The sequence below is a fragment of the Anas acuta genome, chromosome 2 (assembly GCF_963932015.1).
Source record: "Anas acuta chromosome 2, bAnaAcu1.1, whole genome shotgun sequence".
Taxonomy (NCBI): domain Eukaryota; kingdom Metazoa; phylum Chordata; class Aves; order Anseriformes; family Anatidae; genus Anas; species Anas acuta.
In genome coordinates this window covers 104,658,971-104,672,622 of record NC_088980.1, presented here as the reverse complement: position 1 = coordinate 104,672,622, position 13,652 = coordinate 104,658,971, and the positions used below count along the sequence as shown (strand labels likewise).

Below are 13,652 nucleotides of genomic sequence, written 5' to 3'. Positions count from 1 at the left end.
CCTCAGCCCCCTCCATCACCCCGCGCCCACCTCGGGGCTCCCCACTCTTCATCCCCCTTCCACCACCGCACCCTGGGGAGCCTCCCGGGTGCCCCCCCCATCAGCCTCGCCGCCCCCCGACCCCTCTCCTCCCCGCTGTCAGGGCAGGAGGGGCGGCACCTGCGGGTCCGCCCCATTCTCCTCCCCTCTCTCCCCTCCCCTCCTCCCGGCGGAGAGGCAGAGGGAGACCGAGACCCGCGGGGAGACGGCGGCAGCCGGGCTGCCGGGCGGCAGGAGGGGAGGGGATTAAAATAATAATAATAATAATAAATTAGGAATAAATAAATAAATTTAAAAAAAAAGTGAGGGAAGGGTGGAAGGAAGGTGCTTCAACTTCTGCTCTCCCTGCCCGGCAAGGTAAGGCGGGGGGCTACCGGGGAGGGGGCACAAAGGCAGCGGGGCTCGCTGCCGCTCACCCGGCGGCCGGTGTCACCCGCGGGCTGCCCTCCCCCGGGTGGGCTCCGGCCCTTTGTTGCCGTCGTTTTAGGGCTGGGGGGCGGCTGACCCCGCACGGATGGGGCGAGGTGGGGCTGGGAGGAGCAGGGGCTGGGTGTTAGGGGGTGTGAAACCTCCCCCCCCATCCCCGGGGCTTCGTGCGGGGGGTGCAGGTGGCTCCGCCGGGGAGCCCGCCCGCCCCGCGCTGCCGTGAGGCGCCGCCGCCGGCAGGGGGCTCGGCTGCCTCGCCTCAGGCTGCACGGGGCTTGGAGGGGGGGGGTTGTGGGGGTGCCGGCTGGTTTTGGGGAGCAGAGAGCAAGGACACGGCCGGCTTGTTCTCCGTGAGGACAAAAAAATAATAAAAAAAAAAAAAGTGAAGTCGGTCTGGGCGCCCCAAGGTGGCTGACAGGTTTACGAGCCGCGCTCGGCAGCGGCTGGCAAGCTGGGGGGCTCTGCCTCTCCCCACCTAGTGCTTCCTGGCTGCTTGCTGAAGTCTCCGGAAGATGAAAACTTTATTCAAATTGTAGGGTTTTGGTCAAAACCCCGAGGATAGGTCGCTGGTTGCTGTTTATTTAGGCCCCGAGCCTGCAAGCGCTAGTCTGTATTCTGCAATGTAAGACTTAGCAGATGTGTCACCACCCAGTGAAAAAATATTTCCCGTTCCTTTTCCTTGTCGGTATTTTTGCTACAAATAACCTGAAGATGCGATGTCTTAAACATAATCACGTTTGGCTTCGAGTTGGTGACTCTTGTGACTTACCCACTGAGTGGCACCCGATGTGACTAAAGGTGTGTTTCACGTTCCTCGTATGTCACAGACACCTTCCTATCAAGAGTTTTTTAAAGGTTGAAAGAAAAGACTGCTGAAGAAGAAAGTGCGATCTTTAATTATTTTGACTCCTTAGGAATAAAAGCAGCCTACGCTTTTGTTACAGGGATTGCAGTGGCTTAGAGCTGCGAGCGAAGCGAGGAGCTGCGGGGCTCAGTTGAGGATCTGTGTGTGACACCAGGGAGGACAGGTAGAGGCTTTCTGTGCTGGTAAATGCTGTAACGCACAGCTACGCTTGGCTTTTGTTTGCCCTGGTTGGGATATGCTCTCAAAAGAAAAACAAGGGTCTTCAGTTGATTGGCAAGCTTATTGCAAAAGCACTGGAAGGATTGAAAACAAACAAACCCCCTTACTTGCTCTGAAAATATCAATCCTTACCATGAAGAACTTGCTTGTGAGTAGGACAACTGTGTTTTATGGAGCCTGATAGATGCTATTATCTTTTTAATTAGCTCTTTGCAAAGGAAAAAGGATCTGGAGAGCCTTCTCAGAGCTGCTCAGAAGTGTTTATTTGTTCCTCATCTTAATACTTGTGGATTTCAAGCACAGGCATAATTTTTCTCATAGTCCTATTTCCCACAAAACTTCCCATAAAGTCAATAAGTAATCTTTGGTATGTGCTTACCTGTTTGAAGTATTGGGCTTCAAACCTTGAAGGTTTAATTATACATCTGCTAATACAGATAACAAATATGATGCATGTTTTTATTTAGCATTGGTAGTGTTTGTGGAAAAAAAAAAATGGCCGAGGTGTTTAACAACAAAAGTTTAGTCACGAAAACCTATTTGTACATACCAATAATTTTTGTTAGATGGGTTTGGCTGTAGATATGTAACAATCAGAAATAGTGATGATGTTTTGGGAAGGCAGGTTTTAAGCCCAAGATATGAGATTAAAGGGAATAGGCAATCTGAATTTTAGGTTCAAAAACCTCGCTTTTACTGGGTTAGTTAAAATACGTGAAGTTTCCTAAGATCTCATGAGGGTGTCACAGACAATAGAAGGGGTAATTAGAAAGTGCCAAAAGTTTGTCCAGAGCTCAAAAACTAGGTTTGGTTCAAGGTCTGCTTTAAAAGCATTGCCATCGGCATTGATATTTGATGGTTCAACGAGTCATGTCCAAAGTATTTTGTAGATACGAGGAAGAAGAAAAATTGGAGACTAATTGCAATGGGATTTGGGGAATGCAATTAGTTTTTAAGGGAAATCTAGAAAAGCTATGTACCGTGAAGCCTATCACGTTATGAATGCTGGGCTGTTTGTTCAGTGGAAAGCTAGATTCAATATAATGTCAAAAATACACACAAGGAAATTTTATTAGTGATAGCTTAAAAGAAAGTGATTTACTGCATTTCTCTATAATTTTCTATATTTCTAGGAAAACCTAGGTGGATGTAGAACTGTAAGGATTTTACTTTGAGGGGGTACCCTGCTGTTTCTTTCATATTAAGCATTTTAGAGTGGTTTTTAAAAGTGCCTCTACGTTTTGTATGGTTCTGTACCATATGTTTTGTATTTAATTCTTTGAATGACCACTGAAGTGCAGCCAACTTGGGGTGAATGTGGCAACTGTTAACTAGTGCTTAGCAACAGTGCACAATAATCAAGACGGGAAGTGAAGAAGAATACCATGTCTAATTGAAACTACAGGGGGCATTTAGGTAGGTAGGATGTAATTAACAAAACCTGGAGCTTGGACATGATATTAAGGCATCACATCTCTACTCTTGGAAAAAAAGAGTTGTGAAATCATTAGTGTATGAAACGCTTCAGATTTTTGGTTTTAGACTTCAGTGGTAATGCATCCTTGAATGTGTGTATCTATCTTGGCCATGCTTGCAGAATCGTTTCTCACACGTAATGAAGAAGACACGTTTTCCTTTGCTTCTGAAACAGAGCTGTGAGAAGGAGGACTGTTGAGAAGACTGACAAATGAAGGGGTAATAAGCCTTGACATTCTGACAATGACGTCTTCAGACTTAGCCCCATGAGCTAGAGTTCATTAGAAATAGTAACTGATTAAGATATCTCAAATATTCAGAAACACATCACAGTGGCAATCATAAAAAAAAAAAAACAAACACTGAGTTTCTACAATTAATGTGTGGTAGTTTTTTTTATCAGCATGATTGACTTTTCTCAAATCCCGTTTTGTCATGACGTTCCTTAAACTACTGCTTGTCAGGATGTTTGTTCAAAACACTTTTGCATAATATAGTTGCAGCTTCTTTCTTTAATTTCTTCTCTCTCTCTCTCTCTCTCTCTCTCTTTTTTAATCCCAAACTTGATTCTTTTGTTTCGTGCTGTATTTTACATGTAGATACGTCAACGGTCTGATTTTGTGTCTTGTATATCCCAAATCCATCCTGTTACCAAGACCTCTGAAAATGTCCTCATATTGTAAGGGGGGAACTGGTAAATGAATTTGCAGTTAATCATTACAGAGGCTCATTTGCAACTCTGAGCATGGTTGAACTAGCAAGTAGGTAGTAAGGATAACTCCAGAATAAGAAGTCATGCTGTGAAGGTGCTTATAATGATGAATTATCCAGTAATATTAGACTCTCAATATTTTAATAGGGTAATTAATATATTTAAAAGAAAAAAACCTGCGGAATATCTGTTTGAGGAACTTGTGAGTGACAGAGACCTGTGACGGTGCTCATTCACAATGGTAGCAGCAAAACTTTGTGTGCTGCTGTGGTTAGCTTGGGAGTCACAAGCAGAAATACGGAGGTCATTATAGAAATTACTCTAAAACGTAATTATTTCTAATTTGGGTGACTCCTGAAGCCGTGTCAGCTGGTTTCTGTTGTCTAACTCTAGTTGAATTGTGGTGTAGCTTCTGCAAAATTTCTCTTGGGATGTGAGAGGCCACGGGGACTTGTGTAAACGAGTGTTTGAATTGCAATGTCTGTCGTGTAATTCTCACTGACTTGGCTTTTGAACTTCCATGATGCTTCAGAGGTTTAATAAACCAAAACCAAATATGTACAACATGTGAGGGTTTGACAGCAGGTGTCGATTAAATGCAAATTAACCAAAGAATTTGACAATGTTTAATTTCTTATAACTCGCTCTACTGTAATTGCAATAAAACGTCCATAAAATGGGAAGATGGCAAGAACTGGATGTTGTGACACAAAATCACCACAACAGTAACTTGGTAGGTAGCAGCCTGAGTCAGTGTGACAAGATCTGATAGAAAACCTTCAATTAATATTCCCTAGGTAGGATCTTAGGTTATTCTGAAGGAGTTTTTCAAATTGATGGAGCTGTGAACAGCAAAACAGCGTGGGCAGACTTAAGATACTGTTACTCAAGAGATTACCAGACATCTGTCATAGCGGTGCCAGGAACAAACCTGGAGCGACTCGTTTCATAAAACGTTGTGCAAAAGCTGCTCCAGGTCTCTTTTCTATTATCACCATCATCATGTAATTAGTCTTCGGTGGCTCTTGTCAAGACTGTTGGCATGATCTGAGCAGAGCACTCTGAGGCAAGTGAAGTTAGGAGGTAACTGTGGTCTGAAATGCACTCTCAGGTTACTTTGTAAATGAATGCTCATCTGTGCACCTCACCAAAAGTAGCAGGAAAGTGCAGTGTCAGCGCTCAGTGGGACTGTGAGGTGTGTGCGGTCCTTTCCTCGTTGTCTTCCCAGTCCTGAGAGTAATTAGCAGCGTGCTTGGAAATTGCCTTGTGTCTGATCCTCCACAGTCTTCCTAGTAAAGAGGAAGTGACTGCTTTTTAGGGACTGAAATGTGGCACAGCATCCTTGGCTCCTTAGATCGGAGCTCTCTGGAGTATCCTCCTCCATCGTACCCACTCAGTCACTGGTGAAACAGGGGCAGAGTTGTATAAGCGTTATTGTTGCCTCTTTGTGTTATTAATGTCTTGGGATGAAGCGCAAACATGACAAAACCAGGTTTTGCTGGTCTTAGGATTGGGAGCTGCAGAGAGTGAAGTGCCCCATGCCCTGCCCAGAGCTTTGTGTCCTTCCATTATCGGCATAAAACTATTTTGCTTTTAGCTCTCTTCTTACTGTCTCTTTGGTGGTAGGCATTGGTTGTCATGCTGTCAGTTTTAACGTGTTTATTATTACCATCCCCCAGTGGCTTGCTGGGGAGCTTCCCAAATTTTGTGTTCCTTTAGAGCCTTGCATGGCTTAATTCTTCCGTCCTCTCACGCTCCCAGTCTGCTTTTGAGAATAGCTGTTTGATCAAGGAAGCTTAATTTTCTGATTTCTTTAAACCACTTACATAGAATCAAACTCGTAGCGCAATTAAGTGATCCATTTAAGCACTGGGTAACGGGTCTTGATTTTTACAGCTCTGATGCCCTTCACTGCATCAAGAAAAGGTAAGCAGCTTGCTGCCAAGGACACCTCTGATGTCTGTGACATTTGGATTTTAATGTCTGGGACTAAGGCACACAGAACTACTGATGGGGCGTGTAAAAGCAGAATAACTTCCACGTGAGGGGTGTGCATATCCCTCATAGTCCTGATGGCAGCAGTTTCAGCAAAAATTGAAGGATAGATTTTGAGAGATTTTTTTTTTTTTCTCCTTTGGATTAAGAGTCAGCTCTCAGTTTCCAAGCCTCTAGAGGAGGGGGAAGATGACTTTCCTGCCAGATTGTGGATCTGGAGGGAGAGGGTGAAAAAACAATCATGACTTTAGCAGATGTGGGAAGCTATATTTCAAGGGTGTTGAGATGAAAACATGTTAGCTGTTGCAAGCCTTGGTGTTGAACTAAGGAATCTTTCCTAAACGTACATCATTTTCTGTTTTGTAGCATTAAATAAGTAATACTATTATTAATACACTTACTAAGTGCCTGAGTTTTTTGGGTGCTGCACAGAAAATGCATGGCCAGTTGCCTCCTTCAGAAAACCTCTAAACTGTGGACTTGAGAAACGAGGGAGGACAACGCACATGTGTGTGCATGTTACAGAAAAGGACACGAATTAAAAATGTTGGGACCCGATGTCTTAAAGGGTCAGAGTATTCTTTTTCTTTGCTCAGTGATTGCTTGTTTTAAAATACTATAAAATTATAAAATATTATTGTTTAAAATTAGTTTAACATTGTTTAAAAATACTATAAAAATACTATTTGAAGTAGTGTGTTGCAGAAACTCTTAAACAAAAAGCATCACCAAAAAAAAAAACACTTTAATTTTGAAGAGCAGACATGACCTTGGGCTAGAAGAGCCTGGGACAGGGTGAGGGGGAAGCGTTCTTCTGGCAGCTCTCAGCTCTCAATGAGCAGTGTTTGTTTGCTGACTGTCCAGCACGGTTGTTTTAGTGAGAGATGCCTTGTGCCTGATGGCTGTGTGGATGGATGGATGCTCAGCGCTCATCTGTGGCGCAGCTGGCTGGCTTTCTGTCAGCCCTGGCTTTGGGGTGATTCCAGTCGTGATGTGGGTTCGGTGGAGAAATAAGACAGTTGTGTTTGTGATAAGGGTTGAGCAGTGCTACGCAGCGCAGGGTAGGTTTGCAGCTCCGTTCGCTGTCACCAGTAACTCCGTTTCTGATTGTCTGCTAACTTTGGATGGGTTAACTGCTGAGTTCATCTTGGGCAGAGTTCCTCCTGATCCAAAGAATGAGTACACGTAACCTGTAGGTTCAGAACAAATGAAAATGAATCCAAACATTGTTGCTTTGATGCCTTTTAAAAGAAGAAGAGGAGAAAAAAAAAAAAAAAAAAAGGTTTGGTTTTGATCACAGTGTTTAAGGGATACTGTCCCAGCAGTGTAATAAATGAGAATTGGATCTGGGACTTAGTCAGTAGAAGAATTTATTCTTCCAGATGTGTTTTAATTGAATTGTCCTGTGCAAAGGGGCTCAAGCTTGAATTCAGTAATGTGCACTTCAGGGGCATATAGTTGAGGAAAAAAAAGAGGGGAATGCAGCAGATGCTGTGTAGTTCTGGTACTTGTGATGTCTCATGATACCATATCTCTAAGCTTGTGTTCCCTGTTCTGATTCCCTACATAAACAAGTACGGGATGGACCTCCATGTATAACCTTGACATGCGACTGGATCTTTGCTTTGCAGTTCATTAGTAGTTTGTCCAAATTGCAATAACTGTGTGTTGGGAAACAGAATGAACAAATAAATAATGAAATGGGACACTTTTTCTCTCTTTTTTTTTTTTTTTCCTTGAGGAAAAGATGGATTTTGCGCCTCTAAAATTTTATTTTTAAGACAGGGAACTTTAGTTCTTGTTTCACCGTGCTCCAGCTGAGAATAACTGAGAACCTTGCGTTTTAATTTGCCAAGTTAAGAAGTCAAAAGCATCGATGTGGATCAGCCACAAACCAAAAGCAGTGTTTTGTTTTCACAGTATTTCCATCGTGGTCCTGCATTAAGTGTGAAGTTGGGCTGGATGGCCTTCAGAGGTCCCTTCCAACCTGAATTATTCTCTTTCTTGTAATGTGGGAAAGAGCCCTAAAGCTACTCAAGAAACGGGCTAATGGCAGCATGAACTGTTTGGGTAACCTGTTGTTCTCTGGTGTGCTAGATGTGCTTTCTATATGCAATCAGAAATATGATGGGATATGAAATCAACATGTACATATCGGCAGGGAGATGCTTTGAGTTGTTACTGGCAGCTGTCCACAGGTCTGGTCATTCTACTGGATGGGAACCCAAAAATGCCCTTGTGACTGAGACTTTGGTCCTATTTCAGTAGGGAGGCTGCAGGGTGTAAGCTCGAGTGCTCCGTCAGAGGCTGTTTGACCTGATGAGGCTGGAAGATTGAGCAGCAAAGGGTAATAATGCTACCTGCTTTGGTGCGCTGCCTAAAATCAGTCCTAGATTAATGTTCGTAATCAAACATCTTACCACAAGGCAACTTAAAATAAGCCAGTAATATTAATTTTAAACCTTGTCAGGGCTAAAATAAAGCATGCATACGGAGGAGAGATTTGCTTATATTCTTTCAGTCAATCACTTGTGCTTACTGTTTTGGTAATTGGTGAGGTTTGGGAATTGCTGTTCTCAATTACATGCCCTCCTGCATGTTTCTGATAACTGACTTGCATGCGTGGCCGTATGTTTTATTTTCCAGGACATATTGATGCTTAGGTGGTGATTCAGTCCGTGGGTTGTAGTTCCCTTCTAGCTGCCATATTCTAGCTGAACATACTCCATATGCAGAGGAAAACCAGCCAAGCATGGAAAGAAGGGGGTTGTGCTTTTTACTTCCAGTTATGAAAAGAGGAGTGGAAGCTAGATGACAGTGTAGTTTTTCCTGTTCCAAATGATTATCTGAATACACTGCGGGAAGCTGAGGTTTTATTAAATAATAATAATAATAATAATAAAAAAAAAAAGGTAAAGGGAAAAGAAGAACAAGAAATTGGCAATTAGAGACTGTGTGTTCTTTAAGAAACCCACTATTAGGAAGAAGTTGACTGGCAGGTTAGCAAGGGCTAGAGCAGAATTGTTACGATTCATAACCTATCCTTTGCCCCAAAGGAGAGAAAATGAACTAGGCTAGGAGGCTGGCCTCAGGATGAGTTCATTAAAACAGTTTGGTGCTCCCTCCCCATTCCAAAGTGCAATTCACGCTGAGAGGGACTGATAAATTTCTCATTAAAAAACATGTATTGAAAATGAGGTCTGGCCTCTATGTTGTCACAGTGCCTTTCTAATCTGGAATAAATCCCACAAACTGTTTATTTCAGCCAGCAGCATGCAGAGATAAGAGAACAGACGGGTGAATCTTCTTGTGTCCGTGCTGTCATTATGTGTGCCAGGAAAAATAGCTGCAAACTACAAATATATAAGGAGAAAATGGTTTAAGAGAACTGTCCTCTTCTGAGAGGTGTTGGCATCAGACTGGTGAGTAAACAGCTGAAGGCAGTATAATTGTATAACCAGATGAGGGATATTTATTCAAATTGTGACTTTATTTTGAAAATGAGTCATGCAATGATCTATCTAGTCATTATTGGCTTCCCTATCCCTGATTTTTAGTAATTCCTTCTAACGTTCTCCAGCTAGACTTATTTTTACTTAACAGAGATTTTTTTAACTGGTGATTGCTGTTCTTTCCCATTTTATTTCTGTTCCCCTCCTCCATTGGAGAGAAGCACACATGATTTTAATAAATAAGACTTAGTATTCAACTGATGTTTGGGTTCCACTTCTTCTCTTACTGTATTACTTCATTTAGAGAAAATACATTTTTTGTAAGTTTAGCTTAAGCTTAGCACATCTGACCAGAGCAGGTCAGAGGTAACTGAGGAATGTTCTTATGCTCTGAACATGGCCAGTTGGTACTATTTTCCGTGGGGGGAAAAAAAGGGGCATTTGTTTGGATCAATTACAGGTGCAAGGTTTATTTTAATACCTCAGATGGAGTCAGAAGACCTGGAGTTCTGAACTAGCAGTCTGGGAACTAGAGGATCCCCAGAAAATCTATTAGCATTTTCTTAGAAAAAGGTACTGGCAAGCAAGCTCCTTGAACCTCACCTCAGAGGAAGATTTGAGGTAAACTTCAATCCTCTTGCATTTCAGCCAAAAAGCTTACACTGTGTCTGGGGATTCCACCTTGGCCAAGAAATACCGAATTTTCTTTGGTTTCTAAAGTAAAGCCTGCTGTCATGTTTAAGAGGGAAAGAAACACAGTCTTTCCTTCCACTCCTAGGTCATGATGTCTTTTTTTTATCATGGCAGTGCTGTATAAAGGACATAGAACTGTGAATATAAGAGGAAAGCTTCTAAAACTATGACAAACTCTTATGCAAAGCTATAATGTAAGGTTTGTTAATATGATGGCTTGTGTAGGAGCACATAATAGGGCACAGGGCTTCTGTTGCAGTGGCATATTTCAAAGCTTTTACACCAATGTTCCAAAGAAACAAAACCCACAGTCCATAATTCAGTTAATATGCTGTAGACGAATTACGAACACGCATTAGGGAAAAATTGTAGGTTTTCTGTGTCCAATTTAGTCAAATCCTGAACGTATTAGAAAAATTGGTGTATCCGTTTCTGAGTAGTGCTAGGATAACTATCATTACATGTCTTATCAGAGAGAATAGCTTAGGGTGAAAAAAAAAAGTGGATATCAACTACAGGGCTCTTACTAATCTGGAGAGAGGCAAGGAAAATCAGCTCTAAAAATGTTGATGTTGGCCATGAATTTAAAGAAATGACGACTTGCTTTTGTTTGAATGCTCAGGGTGATCATGTGGGGATCATGGGCTGGGGGCTGCAGAAGAGCTGGGTTTGCTTCCAAATTCAACAGAAGACACACAGCTTCTCCGTGCCTCAGTTTCCCTATCAGTAAAATGTGGATTGTGAAGGTTTTTAAAGCACTATATGATAGTAATGATTAGCTGTTATGATCTTACGCGGCTGAGGCTTAGGGTCTTGAATTCAAGTCTCCTGTCGTGACCTTGGGCCTCTGCGCTTCATGCTTCTGTCACGACAGCTTTGGACACAGTAGACCCAATTCCGTTCCTGGCATACAAACAAATTAGGCTTTTTGTGTCCAAACCTTCTGTTTAATTTGAATTAACTTAATTAATTGAATTTAAATGTCTCCGTCTCCGGTTTCCCTGCGAGATCCGGTTGCCGCCTGTGGGGAGCCGGGACAGCCTCCGCCGAGGCTGTTTCATAGCGAAATGGACTCTAAAGTCCAAGGCCCTTCGTCTGCGGAGCAGCCCACAGCCAGGGCTCTGTTTACCCATGGCAGTGGTGCTACCCAGCACCTCCATCGTTGTTAAATGATAATGTAAAATGCAGACTGACAACGGGCTAAGCTGTGGCTGGGAGAAGGTCTCGAGCTCGCTGAAGCGAGCAGCGGTTAAGGCGTAAATGCAGCATTTGCAGGCCACATGCTGGCACAACCGCTTCCCTGCCCCCATACGGGTGCTCTTTTTTTTTTTTTTTTCCTTTTTATTTGGCCATATGTTTTAGTAGTCTGAGTATGTGTCAGCGGTCATCCAGGTGCCACGCTTTTAAGGGATGATTGCCCAGTTTGTTGCTGAAGTGAGACTCTTTCTTCCCCATTTAATTTTTGTTTGAGTCATAATTGTAATTTTTTTTTTTTTATTTTTATTGCAGATTACTCTTTGTATAGCTAAATTTAAGTACATCTCTTTTGTGGCTAGCCTGCCTGTTACTAGTTTGTATGATATGGGATCAAACAAACCAGTTTGTTCTCAGGCCCCTACCCTGAATTTCGGAGCTAATGCTCCCCTCCTTGCTCAGTTCTCTCCACACCAAAATGTGCTGGGTCCCTCTCTGCCCTCTTCTTTCCTCTGGCTGAGCAGGAAAGCAATCAACTACCCCAGTACCCCAAAATGCTGCTTCTAACCTTGGGTGGTTGATGCATTACCAAGTTGGCACCCAGAGCATTCGGGATATTTCAAAGCCTGCTGGTGTGCTGAAGATGCTACCACACCTTTCTGAGGATTCAATTTTAGGGGTTTTATGGATTGAAGTAGTTATGGGGCTTTATGATCGGGGTCATGCTGTTTTTTTATAAAACAATTAACGGGATTTGTGCTCTGGCAGAGGGGATCCTCCCTCAGGTTCCTGTTGGGCCCTGGCCGAGCGTGGCATGGTGGCCGGCCTACACCGTGCCTCAGAAAGGCAGCGGCCTTCGGCCCCGTACCCCGGCCTTAAAAGAAATAAAGACACGGGCACACCACCCCGGTGGATTGAACCGAGTGTGTGTGTGTGTCGGGGAGGAGGGGAATAACACGCAGAAGAAGATTTATGCCTTCCTTTGGGCTGTTGCTTGGTAACAGAAAATGCCTCTTAAGCCTATTTTTGGAGAGGGGAGGGGTGAAACTTGATTCAGTGACCATCTGTCCCGAGCTGGTTGATTTCCTGTTGAGCTGCCCTTTGTTTCTGTCAAACAATTGATTGTTCCCCTTTGCAGATAAGGATACTGTTGGTGACATTGCCCTGCATCAGCAGGTTGGCTTGTGGCAACCACCTAACAGGCCTATTACAGGTTTTTTTTGAAAAACATTTAGGGCCTTTTGGGTTCCTTTTGAGTCCCCTGCCTGTGGTTTTGGTGGTTGTTTATTTGTGTTACGTTGTGGGTTTTGACTTTTTTTCATTTTGTGGAATGCCCATCGGTACAGAAAAGTATAACATATATACTTGAAACATTTTTTTCCTCACGCGGTATTAATAATGCCCTTTTTGTAGTGTGGAGTCACTTGGGGGGAAAAAGCAGCCATGGTTTTGGGTACATAAGCCTTGTGGTGGTGGTGGTGGAGCAGAAATTAATTGCAGCCACTACCAAAGAAATCCCCACTGTTTCTTTGAAAACCAATCTGAGATTTTTGGTTGCAAATGGAATATTTGCTATTGTTCTTGCTTAATTGTTAGAAAATCATTCTCTGTTTGAGTACCTCCTGATGTTTGCTTAGTTAGTAGGGCACTGGATAGATCTGGACTCTGATTAGATTATTTTGAGCTATCTGCTTTATTTATATTGCAAAAGCCTATATTTTTCTTTAGTTTTATGCATGCAGGGTGCAAGGTGCACACATATGCAAGCATGTGCTCTGTAGCTACCATTATTGCTTAAAGCATTATTGAGAGAAGCAGCTTGTGGTTCCAGGTATCTGTTGGAGAAAAAGTAAGTGATGTGTGTCCAGGGAGACAGGTAATATCTACAAAAATAGAGCAAACTCCCTCAGTGCAACAGGACAGGGATTGGTACTGTTACATCCTTCAGTCTGTGGAACTCTTTACTGGAATATTTCTATGATGCTGCATTACAGGGGAGGGTGAGAAGGAAAGGGATTCAATCCGAATAGTCTTGGCATCTTAAAAGTCTTCCCTTACTTGAATTTAGCCTACTTGTCACTCGGGAGATGAAATTTGGAGGTAATTCCCTAAAGTCACTTCACACAGTGAAAGGTGTTATATCTTCCTTTCTCTTTTTCCCAGATGCTTTCCAGGTTGCCTTCCACTTGTAGAAGAGATGTAGGCTGAAGCTTTTCAGCATCATCCTGGCTGTAGGTTGGATTAGGATCTTTCTGAGTCAGTGGCAAAGTGCCTGCCAAACACTGATTTAGTGAATGTTGGGTCAGGCGTACTTGTGGTTTTCCTTTCTCTTAGTCACATGAGGTAATTAAAATCTGTGATTTAGCTTAATAAGAGGCTCATATCAAACCATGCGAATGAGCCTGTGGTTAGACGTTTGACAGCCTTGTGGCTTGTTTGGTGCTTACCTGCCCTTGCATCTTCATTGTTGGTTGCCCAATTCCACACCTGAACCTCAGCCTTTCCCCCATTCTGCCACTGTTTGTTTGCCATATGCTGTGATCTGGCAGAGGAAGTGATCCACTTGAAAAATGACTTATTT

General features: G+C 43.0%; 1 protein-coding gene across 5 annotated transcripts in view; it reads left to right on the top strand.

Moving 5' to 3' along the window:
* Window positions 1-199: 199 nt before the first annotated feature.
* Window positions 200-13,652, top strand: part of GREB1L (GREB1 like retinoic acid receptor coactivator) — a 126,562-nt gene continuing 113,109 nt past the window's right edge. For 3 of the 5 annotated variants that reach the window (XM_068671464.1, XM_068671465.1, XM_068671466.1), the window contains exon 1: window positions 200-396. The gene's annotated coding sequence lies outside the window, so the exon portion shown is untranslated. Of the gene's footprint in view, window positions 397-1,409; window positions 1,494-9,021; window positions 9,155-13,652 lie in introns of those variants that run through there. The other 2 variants (XM_068671463.1, XM_068671467.1) reach the window with 2 other exon arrangements.